This window comes from Mauremys reevesii, linkage group 24 (assembly GCF_016161935.1).
Source record: "Mauremys reevesii isolate NIE-2019 linkage group 24, ASM1616193v1, whole genome shotgun sequence".
Classification (NCBI taxonomy): Eukaryota; Metazoa; Chordata; order Testudines; family Geoemydidae; genus Mauremys; species Mauremys reevesii.
In genome coordinates, this window is record NC_052646.1 from 8,312,172 (window position 1) to 8,325,680 (window position 13,509).

General features: G+C 55.9%; 1 protein-coding gene across 4 annotated transcripts in view; it reads left to right on the forward strand.

Annotated features, from left to right (window-relative positions):
- Positions 1–10,228: 10,228 nt before the first annotated feature.
- The window catches only part of PI4KB (phosphatidylinositol 4-kinase beta), a 56,426-nt gene continuing 53,145 nt past the window's right edge, over positions 10,229–13,509 (forward strand). For 3 of the 4 annotated variants that reach the window (XM_039512655.1, XM_039512654.1, XM_039512656.1), the window contains exons 1-2: positions 10,232–10,381; positions 13,216–13,338. The gene's annotated coding sequence lies outside the window, so the exon portion shown is untranslated. Of the gene's footprint in view, positions 10,382–13,215; positions 13,339–13,509 lie in introns of all 4 variants that reach the window. The other variant, XM_039512653.1, reaches the window with a different exon arrangement.

Genomic DNA, 13,509 nt, shown 5'->3' on the forward strand with positions numbered 1-13,509 from the left:
GATTTTAAGGAGCAAAGGTGAGATTGTGTCAATAACCATCCAGACTTGAAGCAAGTGTAGCTGATTCCCCCAGCTTCTGCCTGAAGCTGCAGCCAGACTGAGCTGGGAGAGGTGTGAACTTCCCCACCTGCTGTGAATCCCCCTGGGGCTGTTGATGCTCATGCTAACCCTTAAAATGTCAGCGTTCACTATTTCATTGCCTTTTGTTTTGTCGCAGTGATAGGAGGAAGGGACTGGGTGTGAATCCCACAGGTAGGGGACTGGGACATGGATGTAGGGAAGGGAAGGTGTTGGTGGGACGTCAAGAGGAGCACGTTTTCTGACTGATGCCGACAGGCAAGTCTCATCTTATGCTGGGGTTACGTTCCGCTGTCAGCGCATCAAGTGAAAATCGCGTATGGTCAAAATTACATTGAGTGTAATGGCGGGCGGAATAGCCCGCACCACAAGTAGAGTATTCATTGTTATTTTTCTCTTTTGTTGTTGTTGTTTTTGCTGACCATGCAAAGCTGAATTTGCGCATGTTAAATGCGCGTAAGATGAGACTCGCCTGTAACAGCTCAAAGTTCTGGTCCTTTGTGACAGTCAGATTCCAACGTAGGGCCGAGAGCTCAGCTGTGGGTTGAGGAGAGCACGTGGTTCTAAATTTATACCCCCTGACCCCCGGACTTGCATTAACAGTGCGATTCCTCTCTGTGCAGAATGAGCTTTGCAATGGAGCCGAATCACAGGGAGTGCTCAATGCTGCCAGGCCTCTGCAGAGGGCCCCTGCCTCTGCCAGGCTGCGGCACAGGGGGCCCAGTGTGGGAACAGGAGCCCCCCCACACACACACACACCCCGGCCTCCCCGCTCTCCCAAACCCTCCTGTACAGCTCGGCTAATGCAGCTTGGTCTTGACCTCCAAATCTCCTGCACTTCCAGCCCAGTTCTCCCCACACAGCTTTGCTGGTGCTCCTTAATCCCAACCCGCAGCCCCCTGTTACCCAAGCCTTGGGCTACACAAACACACACTCCCCTCAATCCTGCCCCACAGCCCTTGCCCACCATTCCAGCCCTTCATTCACTCCCCCCATCAACGGCCCTGGCAATGCCCCTCAATCCCAAACTCACCCCCCTGCTATTCTAAGCCTGTGCTACACACACACAGCCCTACCGATGCCTCTCAGGCCTGCCCCAGAGCTCCCGTCCCCGCAGGGTATGAGTGGGTCTAGGGTTAGAGCTGGTGTCTGGGAGTCAGGATTTTGGGGCCGTGGTCCCAGGTCTAACACTGACTTGCCATGTGACCTTGGCTCCAGTCACTCAGCCTCCTTGTGCTTCAGTTTCCTCAAAGGCCCAATGGGGATGATCTTTCCCTGGACTTTGCAAACACTAATTACGCACGAGGAGGGTCAGGAGCCTTGTTGCTGAGCTGGGCAAAGGGAGGCTCGGAGCTGTATTGGCCAAACCCAGCCCACGCCCAGGTGGGCCGAGTGACTTGGGGAACCTGCCTGACTTTGCTATGTCCACACCCGCAGCTCAATCGCCTGCTCTTCTGGTTCTTCCAGTTGGGGGTTGGGTTGGGCCAAAGGCGTTTGCTCGGCTCCGGTGCAGGGAGAGCTCTTGGGTTCAGGAGGGGAATGTTGGTCACTGACCAGAGAAGCCCCTGAACCAGCTCTGGAGTCGATCTACCACCGCAGCCAGGCCCCATGCTCTCCCTGGTGTTAGAACAGCAGATCTGAACGGGTGAGTGGGTACAATACAGCGGGCTCCTCTGACTCTGCTGCGAGGAACGAGGTGCTGGCGATAGTGCACATATGCCCACATGCATGTACATGCTCACATGCATAAACACACATGTACACACATGCATATACACACATGCTCACGCACATGTGCACATATATATCTGCACCTATGCATGTACACGCACCCATGCATATACATGCAGACATGCGCACACATGCATATACATGCACACACACATGCATGCACACACACACACGTGCACATGCTTCCTTATCAGATTCTCACTCTTCACTCACAGACTCTCTCTAGCTCACACCTTTGCTCTTGTTCATATTCACCCACAGAGACGTGTCACGGCCACTCAGCCCCCACAGCCCCACACCAACACAAAAGGTTTTGCATGAACACTTCTGGGCAGCTGTGGAGAGGCAACCGGCTCTGCTGGAGGCTGCGTTGCTTCCAGGCCCCAGCCTGCTCACGAGTGGGACGTCAGGGAAGTGCCAGCCGACATCGGGGCTCTATTGCACCGGGTGCTGCACACCCACAGAGTGAGAGACAGTCCTGGCCTTGGCGAGCTCACAGTCTGTATAGACACAGGATGGGAGGGGAAACTGAGGCACAGAGTTGGGCAAGAACTTGCCCCAGGTCACCCAGCAGGTTCATAGCAGAGCCAGGAAGAGAACCCCAGGTGTCCTAAGTCCAGTTCAAGGCCCATTCCATTCTATGTAGTGTCTTACCCTGCCCTCATCACTGTCCTGTCTGGGTATCGTCCAGTCGTGTATTAAGCCAGGTGACCAAGAGTGGTCAGGTGTGATCCATTCTTTTCGCTCATCCTCTCATAAGAACGTGTGAACGGCCAGACTGGGTCAGACCAAGGGTCCATCTAGCCCAGTGTCCTGTCTTCTGACCGTGGCCAGCGCCAGGTGCCCCAGAGGGAATGAGCAGAACAGGCAATCGTCGAGTGATCCAGCCCCTGCCGCCCATTCCCTGCTTCTGGCAAAGAGAGGCTGGGGACACCGTCCCTGCCCATCCTGGCTATGAACTTACCTAGTTCTTTTTTGAATCTTCTCCCAACTCCCCTGTCCTCGCTGCATCTCCCATCAGCTGATTGACCCCGCTGGGTCTCCGAGATCCATCCTACCCATTCCCCCTTGCTCCCTTTAACCTGGGCCATCCCCAAATAACCACCTCCCTCCTTGGTTTTCTCCCCTCTCCAGCCTGATCCCTTTCTGCAGTCAGGGCTGCCCAGGAGTGGGGCGGGGGGCAACATGGGCAGCCCCCCTGTTTGAGAGGGACCCAAACCTGCGGAAACGGAGTGAGTGACGCAGCACCACTCAGGTTTGGCCCGGCCGCCCCTCTCCAGGGAGCAGGGCCCAGCCCTGTGGGACAGGAGTCCTCGCTGCAGGGTGCGTGTGGGGCGAGTGAGGCAGTTTCAGGTTTTCCCCTGGGCCCCTAAAAGCCTGTGTGCCCTGCCTGCAGCTTAGCCCTGGAGTGCCCGGGGGCAGAGATCCAGGCAAGGAGACACTTCCCCAGAGCAGCTGGGTGTGTGTGGGGGGAAGGCTGATTTGCGTCCCTGCTGTTATTTACAGGCAGATGGGTGTGTAAAGGGGATGGAGGGTGGGGCGCTGTAGGGCATGGGAGGTTGGTAATTGTAGGTGCTTTACTCTCCTGCCCCGCCCCCGAGGGGCGATCCCCCCGCAGGAGATGAATCAGTGTTTCCCCAGTGAGTCAGGTAGATTAGCGAAGTCCTGGGAGGGACCCACCTTATCTGATGGAACTCTCCAGGGAGGGTGGCTCCCCCACACTGGAAAGCCCTCCTGAGGTCAGCCCGGGAGGACACGCTCCAGCTCAGAGGCAATCAGCTGCTGCTGCATCAGGCCAGGGATATGGAGGGAGCCTGAGGGGCTGGGGTGAGATGCTGCCCCTGGGCTCCCAATTCTGCTGTGAATGGCTAAACACAGCGCCTGCCAGCACACATCAACCGTTGCTGCGGGACAGTCCAGGTAGAACCCACCTGTCGAGCTGCTGGATGGGCCGGTACGTCCACGTAGAACCCACCTGTCGTGCTGCTGGATGGGCCGGTACGTCCACGTAGAACCCACCTGTCGTGCTGCTGCATGGGCCAGTACGTCCACGTAGAACCCACCTGTCGTGCTGCTGGATGGGCCGGTACGTCCACGTAGAACCCACCTGTTGTGCTGCTGGATGGGCCGGTATGTCCATCTGTTGTGCTGCTGGATGGTCCGGTACGTCCAGGTAGAACCCACCTGTCGAGCTGCTGGATGGTCCGGTATGTCCAGGTAGAACCTGCCTATCGAGCTGCTGGATGGTCCGGTATGTCCAGGTAGAACCTGCCTATCAAGCTGCTGGATGGTCCGGTACGTCCAGGTAGAACTCACCTGTTGTGCTGCTGGATGGGCTGGTCCATCCAGGTAGAACCCACCTGTCGAGCTGCTGGATGGTCCGGTACGTCCAGGTAGAACTCGCTGAACTGCTGGATGATCCAGGTATGTCCAGGTGGAACCCACTTGCTGTGCTGCTCAGTGTTCTAGGTACAGCCAGGTAGAACCCACCTGTCATGCCGACGGATGGGCTAGGAAGGTACTTCAAGTACAAGCCACCTGCTGTGCTGCTGTATGTTCTAGGTATGCCTGGGACCTGCTATACCATTTAGAAGTGACAAGCAAGTCATGGCTAGGAACCCTGAGTCTCATTCACAGCTCTGGGAGAGAGTGGGACCTAGTGGTTGCAACAGGGGCTTGCGACCAAGGACACCTCAGTTCTGGTCTTGGCTTTGTCATTGACCTTCTGTGTGACGTTAGGCAAGTCACTTTCCACATCTATGTCCCAGCCCACCCTTTGTCCCTTCACACGGTGACCGCTTCAGGGCTGGGGGTGTCTCGCACTCTGTGTCTGTTCAGCACCTGGCACCAGCGCTTAATTTGTAATGAAAGAGCTGCCGGGGCTCAAGCAATTAGATGCCAGACCCCAAGCAATTTTTTTACTTTCATAACTGATGTTGCAAGCCCAGAGGTGCCGGGGCTCTGAACGGCCAGGCCCAGAGGTGCCGGGGCTCTGAACGGCCAGGCCCAGAGGTGCCGGGGCTCTGAACGGCCAAGCCCAGAGGTGCCGGGGCTCTGAACGGCCAGGCCCAGAGGTGCCGGGGCTCTGAACGGCCAGGCCCAGCGATGCCAGGGCTCTAAACGGCCAGGCCCAGAGGTGCCGGGGCTCTGAACGGCCAGGCCCAGTGGTGCCGGGGCTCTGAACTGCCCGGCCCAGAGGTGCCGGGGCTCTGAACTGCCCGGCCCAGCGATGCCGGGGCTCTGAACGGCCAAGCCCAGAGGTGCCGGGGCTCTGAACGGCCAAGCCCAGAGGTGCCGGGGCTCTGAACGGCCAGGCCCAGAGGTGCCGGGGCTCTGAACGGCCAGGCCCAGAGGTGCCGGGGCTCAGCCCCAGCCCCCAGCCCTTGCAAGCTCTGGCACAAATTAACCACTCCCTGCCATCATGGTCCCTGATCAAAGTTGGGGCATCTGGGTGCTACCGTAATACACTTAATAACATTACAAATGCTTATTAATAACAGCACTGGGCCAGTCTGAGCACAGCTCGCTATAGCCTGTGAAGTGCAATCTTCAGGGAATCATAGACAAGGAGACAGAGCAGGTTAGGAGCAGATCCCGCAGGTATTTGGCTCCAAAGGGATCCAGCCCTTCTCCTTGGGGGGTGCTCCGCTTCCGTGGGAAACCCTGGGACATTCCAGTGAATCGCCTAGTGCAGGTCTCCTGGGTGGCGTGGAGTTCCCCTCTGCTCTCCGATCCCTGCCCGAGAACCAGCAGAACAAGTTTTGAATGTAGGTCAGACCTGACCTCTCGAGTGGGAAGATGGGCTTGTGGCTAAAAGCACAGGCTAGGACAGGGTGCCAGGACTCCTGGGTTCCGTTCCCAACTCTGGGTTGGGAGTGGGGTCTAGTGGTTAGAGCAGCAGCTGGGAGTCAGGACATCTGGGTTCTGGGAAAGGAGTGGGGAGGTAGTGGTTAGAATATGGGAGCTGGGGGGTCAGGACTGGTGGGTTCTGTTCCCTGCTCTGGGAGGGAAGAAGAGTCTAGTGGTTAGAGCTGGGGCCTGGACAGCTGGATGCCTGGGTTCTGCCCCCACCTCTAGACGGGAGCGTGGCATAATGGCCAGAGCAAGGGGTGGATCACCAGGATTCATGGGTTCTAATTTCAGCTCTGCCACTGATGTGCAGTATGACCCTGGGCAAGTCACTTCCCATCTCTAGGCCCCTCTGTTAAGCAGGGAACCTGCTACCCGCCTCGCACAGGCTTTTTCCACAAGCCGCAGCCTTTACCAATGCTGTGTGATGAGCCGGCAGCCTCGGACCAAAATTAGAACGGCTCCCAAGTGACTCTGAATAGAATCACTGCAGCCATTCATAAACATTAGCTAATGAGTCCCCGAGGCTCGTGCGTACTCCAAGGGCGATGCCAGCTGCTGGCATTCTGCTGGGGGTAGGTGACTCGGGAGGGTAACTAAGGTGGTGTGGCCATTACTGGAAAGCATTGCGATGGCTGGCAGCTGCCTCTGCTATTCCTGCAGCTGCTGCTGCCCATGCTATGGGGTCAGGCCCTGTTCATCCATTTAACTTACCATGGGAAATTCACTCTGGAAGCCAGAAATAGCTGGGCTGGTTTTAACCCCCGAGCTGCCGGGCAGGTTTAGGCCAGGCGTAATTGGGGTTTTTTGCACTCACGTCGGCTGAACAAGGGGCCCAGTGGGGAGGTTCCGTTCGCTGGAATCTCAGATCTCCTTTCCAAGCTCACACCATCAAGGTAAGATTTCCCAGAGCTCAGCTCCCATTTAGACACCCAGGGAAGGGCCAGGTTTTCAAAGGGGTTTAGCAGGCAGCAGCTCCCAGCATGGCTGGATGGACGTTCTGAGCTCAGAGTCTGGCCCATGGGGCTGGATTGGCCCAGCTGGCTGATGGCTGGTCTGGGAGGTGCCACTGCACAGCACCGGCGCAGGCAGTGGGAGCGCCAGTTTCCCCCCCTTCCCAGCTCATTCAGGAGTAACTCCTCGGGCGGAGAGGGAAGTTTGGCCTCCCGTGCAATCCTTGAGACTCCCTGCAGAGCCCCCCGACAACAGGAACCGCTCTTCACCATGAACTGGGCTGAGACCCACGGAACTCATCTCGCCCACAGGCCAAACGGACACAGATTCGAGTCCTGCCGGGTTGGTAGCAATCAGCATCTACGCCATCCAGATCACCAGCACTAAGGGCTCTACCTGCTCCCCCACTCACTGGCCGCTTCAGCAAAGGGGCCGAGGACAGACTGAGCTCCCGTCTCCCCACTAGAGGGGATCCAGGATGGGAATCTTCTCCCACAGAAAGAAACAGACTCACACATTTGTGCACTCCGTGGCAGGGGAGACACGGTTCCGTCTGGCCTAGCAGCTAGAATACTGGACTGGGACCCAGGAGTCCTGGGGAATCTAATGACTTTAGGCAAGTCTCCCCTCTGTGCCTCAGTTTCCCCATAGGTAACAAAGGGATGGAGATCATGACCGTGACCTCCTTTAAAGTACTGTGAGATCTACTGATGTCAAGCACTTAGATGGAAGCTAAATATTATTAGGAAACTTTATTGTTACTATCAGGCTCTTGCGGAGTGTGATTGCATTATTCATGCTTCAGAGGGTTCACAGACATCTGAGAGTGAGTTAGACTTGTGACCCAAGCCTGCCGGTTGTCCTCGCACCTTTCATAAGGGCAGAAAGTGTGTGGTTTGTGCTCTTGGCCAGTTTCCCTTCCCTCCTTCCCAAGCCAAGCAGTCACGCTGGCACTCACCCCAGAGTGGACTGCATTTCCATGGCTATGGGATTTTTCACAGGTTGCCATCCTAACAACACACACACAAGGGGTCAGCTTCACACAGCGAGAGATGTTACAAAGCAACTGTGGTTTGGTGTGTTCCTAGGCTACAAGGTAGGAGACTGAGTCACCATGGCCCCATGTCACCTAAACACATATTTAAATCTATTCCTATTCGGCAAAGCATTTAAACATGTGCTTAAGTCCCATTGGGACTAGACTCGGCCCATGAAGTTAAGTCTGTGCTCAAGTCTTTGCAGAATCAAGGCCTTAGCTCTGTATTCTTCAGCATCCAGCATTTAACAACAACTATATTGAAATACCATATAATAAAGCAACCCAAAGACCCCGGAGACCCAACACAGCCAAGCATCTTTATATTTAGCTATACATCTTCCTATTCAAAAATAAATCCTGAGTTGGAGAAGGAGCAGTAGAACAGTCCATCTCATCTACGTCTCAGTCTCTACTTACTTTCAACGTGCCTATCAACCTGGTATATGAACTCAATATTACTATAGATCTGCTGCCACATCCAGCCTTGCACAGGAACAAGAGGGGGAATATATATTCTCATTTGCCTCTGCTGTCTTGTATTTTAGATTGTAAACTCTTTGGGGTATGGGCTGTCATTTAATATCAATACAACCCCTATGCACAGTGGGGTCCAACCTTGTTGATCTTTAGGCACTACCGCTAAGTACATATGAAATCATAATATTCTGGCACCTGCACATTTCCAATTCACTTTGCAAAACTCTGACACGCATGAGATCCCAATGAAAACTGTAGCAACAAACATTAGATGTGGGAGCAAATTCCTGTTAAAGGTGACATTTTCAAAAAGCACCTAAGTGACTTAGTGCCACTTAATGCATACTGCTCTAGGTGTCATTTTCAAGAGACAGATTCCTGAGGCGCAGATCCTCAAGGGCATTAAGGCACCTAAGTCCCCGGGGCCTCAGGCAGCTAAGTGTCATTGAAAGTCAATGGCACATAGGCACCTAAATCACGTAGTCACCTTTGACATTTTCACCCCGAGCTGAGAAAGAACTAGGGACTCAGGAATGCCAATTTAGCAGCAATCCAAAATTGCAAAACTGTAGAAAGTAAAATACTGCGATCCAAAATACAAATGAAAATGCACACCAGAGACTGCAATATTCATACCAACCGCCACCATTCAAATAATAACTCCAAAGTTGATGAATAATAATAAAATAATGAAACTACAAATAATAATGACCAGCAAAACATTGCTGCAACCGCAAGTCAAACCAGCAACTTAGGCTCTGATCCTACAAACCTTTACACACATGCTTTAAGTTCACTCCTATCTGCAGCTTCACTGAGTCCAATAGGGCTACTCATCCAGTGATTAATCTGGCTAAGCCCTGGCACCTCTATCTAGGTAGAGTGACCAGATGTCCTGATTTTATGGGGACAGTCCCGATTTTGGGGTCTTTTTCTTATATAGGCTCCTATGAATGACCCCCACCCCATCCCGATTTTTCACATTTGCTGTCTGGTCACCCTACCTCTAGGCTCAGCAGTTCATAGCCACTGCATCTCTGTGCTTGCTGCATCATTTATGAATGTAAAAGAATTCCTTGAGCCCCAATACTCATCATAGTAAAGTTAAGCATGCGTGGTATTTGCAGGTTCTGGGCTCTATTAGTGTGCTTAACTTTACACACTGTGAGTTGTCCTTTTGAGTATTACAGCACCAGGCACTGTGGCGTAGTGGCTAGAGTGCTGAACTAGGGTTGGGAAATTTGGATTTTATTCTGGGGCGTGCCAGGTGGCCAGTCACTTACCCTCATTTCCCCCCTCTGCAAAGTGAGGGAAATGATACAGCACCTTTAGGTCTGCTGATGAATAGTACTAGATAACAACTAAAGTATTATTCTTATTACTACCCACAATGCCTAGAGCGAAGCACTGTGCAAGTCTTTGCAGGATCCAGGCTTTAGCTACTAAAAATACTTCCCAACCAAAAAAGTGCAAGATGTATGGGTAATGAAAAACAAACCAAAATTCTGCCCCCTCGAAAAAAAATTACAAACACTAAAAACTTCAGTGTCTAATCCCACAGCCACCCTCAATTAAAATCTGGAGCAAACAACCACCAAAAAATACAAGGGCTGGGAGGGGGACCTGTTCCATGGACGGTGACCAAACTCCCCTGAAAAACTGTGGATAACCCCCCCAACTAACATTGCAAAGTTTATGGCTACTGAAGAAATGCATTTTTTTTAAAAGAAGTGCAATAGTGAAACGTGCCCAAAGTTGCACAATTGTCTTTCTTTGCCCACAACGCCACTCGGAGTCCCTGCAAAGCCCAGGGAGGCAGAGACGCATCTGTGCTGCGTTTATGTCACATGCAGTTTGTCTCCCTTGTGCAACGCCCCCAACCACCAGTCCTCCTGCCCCCGCTGCAGCCTGCCTGAGCCATGGACGCGCCTGGGCCCCTTTCTGGTCAGGCAGTGAAGTAGCCACCCCTGCAGAGCCCATAGGTTTCTATGGGTGTCCGGGGTCCTTGCGTCGTAGCACCTCCACCTGCGAGGAGGAGGGGAGGGGGTCCCCCGTGAGCGCGCGGGAAGGGGACTCTGGGGCGGGGTGATTTTTGGGGCGCCTCGCTCCGTCCCTGCGGTGCGGGTGTGTGTGAAGGCCCCTCAGGCGGCGCGCTGGGCAGCCCCGGAGCTGGGGCCTGCTGCTGTGCGGAGGCTGCGGCGGCTGCTGCCGGCGGGTCCCGGCCGGGGAGGGAGCCGCGTCCCCCGCCGGCAGGTGAGCGACAGGGCAGGCTCCGCGGCGGGGGGAGGGGAGTCCCCCGCGGGGCCCCCCATAGGGGACCCCTCGCTCCCCCTGCGCCCCCCCGGGCTCCTCTGCCCCCCTCAGCACCCCCTGACCCCCCACAGGGGCCCCGCTCCCCACAGCGTTCCCCTGCCCCCGCTTCCCGTAACCCCTGTCTGAGTCCTCCTCCTCGCAACCCCCACCGGGCCCCTGCATCCCCTGGGTCCTCTGCCCGCTTCCCGTAACCCCTGTCTGAGTCCTCCTCCCAACCCCGCTGGGGCCCCTGCAACTCCCCGCTGGGTCCCCTGCCCCTGCTCCCGCTTCCCGTAACCCCTGTCTGAGTCCTCCTCCTCGCAACCCCGCTGGGTCCCCTGCACTCCCCTCTGGCCCCTGTCTGGGTCCTCCTCCCTGCACCCCTGACTGCCCTGCATCCCCTCCGCTGGGTCCCCTGCCCCCGCTCCCCGCTTCCTGTAGCCCCTGTCTGAGTCCTCCTCCTCGCAACCCCCGCCGGGCCCCCTGCATCCCCGCTGGGTCCCCTGCCCTGCCCCCGCTTCCCGCTTCCTGCAGCCCCTGTCTGAGTCCTCCTCCTGCACCCCTGCTGGGGCCCCTGCATCCCCCGCTGGGTCCCCTGCCCCCGCTCCCCGCTTCCCGTAGCCCCCTGTCTGAGTCCTCTCCCTCCTCGCAACCCCCCCCCGCTGGGTCCCCTGCATCCCCTCACCCCTCCGCTGGGTCCCCTGCCCCCGCTCCCCACTTCCCATAGCCCCTGTCTGAGTCCTCTCCTCCTGCAACTCCCCGCTGGGGCCCCTGCATCCCCTCCGCTGGGTCCCCTGCCCCCGCCTCCCGCTTCCCGTAGCCCCTGTCTGAGTCCTCCTCCTGCACCCTCCCGCTGGGTCCCCTGCATCCCCCCGCTGGGTCCTTCTGCACCCCTCCTCCGGCCCCTGCACCCCGACTGCCCGCAACTCCCCCTCCGCTGGGTCCCCTGTCCCCGCTCCCCCGCGTCCCGTCACCCCCTGTCTGAGTCCTCCCCTCCTCGCAACGCCCCCCCGCCGGGTCCCCCTGCACCCCCCTCCTCGACGGGCCCCCGCAGCCCTCCCGCCGGGTCCCCTGCATCCCCTCACCCCCCGCTGGGTCCCCTGCACCCCGACTGCCCGCAAGTCCCCCTCCGCTGGGTCCCCTGCCTCCGTGCAACCCCCTCCGCTGGGTCCCCGGCACCCCCGACTGCTATCAACCCCCTCCCCCCGCTGAGTCCCCTGCCTCCCCGCAAACCCTCCCCCCGCTGGGTCCCCTGCTCCTCCATCCCGCAACCCTCTCTCTGGGTCCCCTGCCCTGCACTTCCCCAACCCCATCTCTGAGTCCTCTGCACCCCCGACTGCCCGCACCCTCCTCTTGGTCCCCTGCCTCCTTTCTCCCTCCAATTTCCCCTCATCCCCTTTCCAGACTCATCTTGCCCCCCCCTGCCAGGGTTCCCCTCCCATAATTCCCCAGCTTCTCCTCACCCCCTCCAGCCTGCTCACCCCCTCACTCAGTGTCCCCTTCTTCCATTCTATGTCCCCTCCAGTTCACCCTCCAGCCCCCTCTTCAGCCTCCCCCCCCCCCAAGAACCATGCTCCTCCGTCCCTCTTAGAGCCCCTTATCATCCCCCGGCTCCCTCTCCTTGAGTCCCCCTTCTAGGTCCTCCATCTTCCCCCTGCCCAGTGGGGCCCATTTCATTGGGGTCACACAAACACCCTCCTCCCCCCCCCACACTTTGTGTCCATGTCTCCCTGAGGACCCCTCATGCATCTTTGTCTCCAAGGTTGCTGCCACCCTTGAAGTTTCTATGCTGTCCCACCCCTAGCTGCTCCCCTCCCCAACTAGGACATCCTGAAACCTTTTCCCCAGGTTGCTCCTAACAGAGTCCCCCTGCCTCCTTCTCCCATAGTGAAATCTCTCCTATTCTCGCCATTGCTGGGGCTGCCATCCAGGCCCCTCATGCTTAGCTGTCCCTTGTTGGGATTTCCCCATAACTAGCCCCTCGTGTCCCCCCCATTTACTCCCCTCCCTGGGGTATTCTCCAGTTTCTGCACTGCCTCCCTCTATCTAGGCAGCCTTTCTGGGATTCTTCTTCCAGTGATTGAATTTCTCTGCCCTTGTGTAACCATCTCCGTTTTCCAGGGATTTATCCTCCTCTTTTCTGGGGTGGCCCCCACTTCGTGTGGTTACCCCCCTTCTTCCCACTCAGTGAACTGGCTTGTAATTCTTTATGGTGGCATAGCTGGTGCTAAGCCACTGACAGTAACAGCCCAGGGCAAAAAGAAATTTCCCAAAGCTGGGACTGGGGACAGGAATTGTTCTGGTGTCTCTTTAATTTCCTTCCAGTTGCTGGGAGGGGGAGGCTGTGGTGATCCTTGTGTTGGCATTTCTAGCTATTGCTTTGAATAAATTCTGCCCCTCGCCCCCAGACCTCTGAGCTCCAGAAGAGCTTGTTCTCTGTGATGTGGTTAGCCCTGCCTTTTTCTGATGTGATTTGTAACCCGTCTTGCTGCAGCAGCTAAATTTCACCTTCTTTTGAAAAAGAGAAAACGTAAAGGCTTAAAGGAGCCTCTTGTAAAGGTGGGGAGGAGGGATTCTGTCCTGGGAGTACTGGGGGATGGACAAAGCAGGTTTTCCAGGGGCGATGGTTTCAACTGGGTTGCAGACTTACAAGTGCTGGTATTTATTATTCAAATAGCTATGGATTATTATCGAATGCAGCCAAGCAGCAGCCAGGGCTTGTTTGGTCTATTTCAGTTACAAGGGAATCTCTTTATGCTTGAGTAGCATCTTTTTTTCTCTCCTCCTTCAAACAGCTGATTAGAATCATCTCTGGGAATCCACTTGAGTCTGCATTGCCAAAGATGAATAGCTCGATCGTATTTATGTGTGCGCATTCGAGGAGGGAGAAGCTGCCGTGTTGGATACGATTGCACCAGGTACGCAACAGACTGATGGGTTCGTTCGTAATTTGTTTCCCCAAGCAATCAGACCTTCTGTTTTAAATGCTTCATAATCTCTGAGAAATAGTGTGTGTGTGTGTGAGTGAGAGTGAAAGAAAGAAAGAAAGAAACAGATGGTGGTGCTGGTGAAAGATGCTGGATTGATTT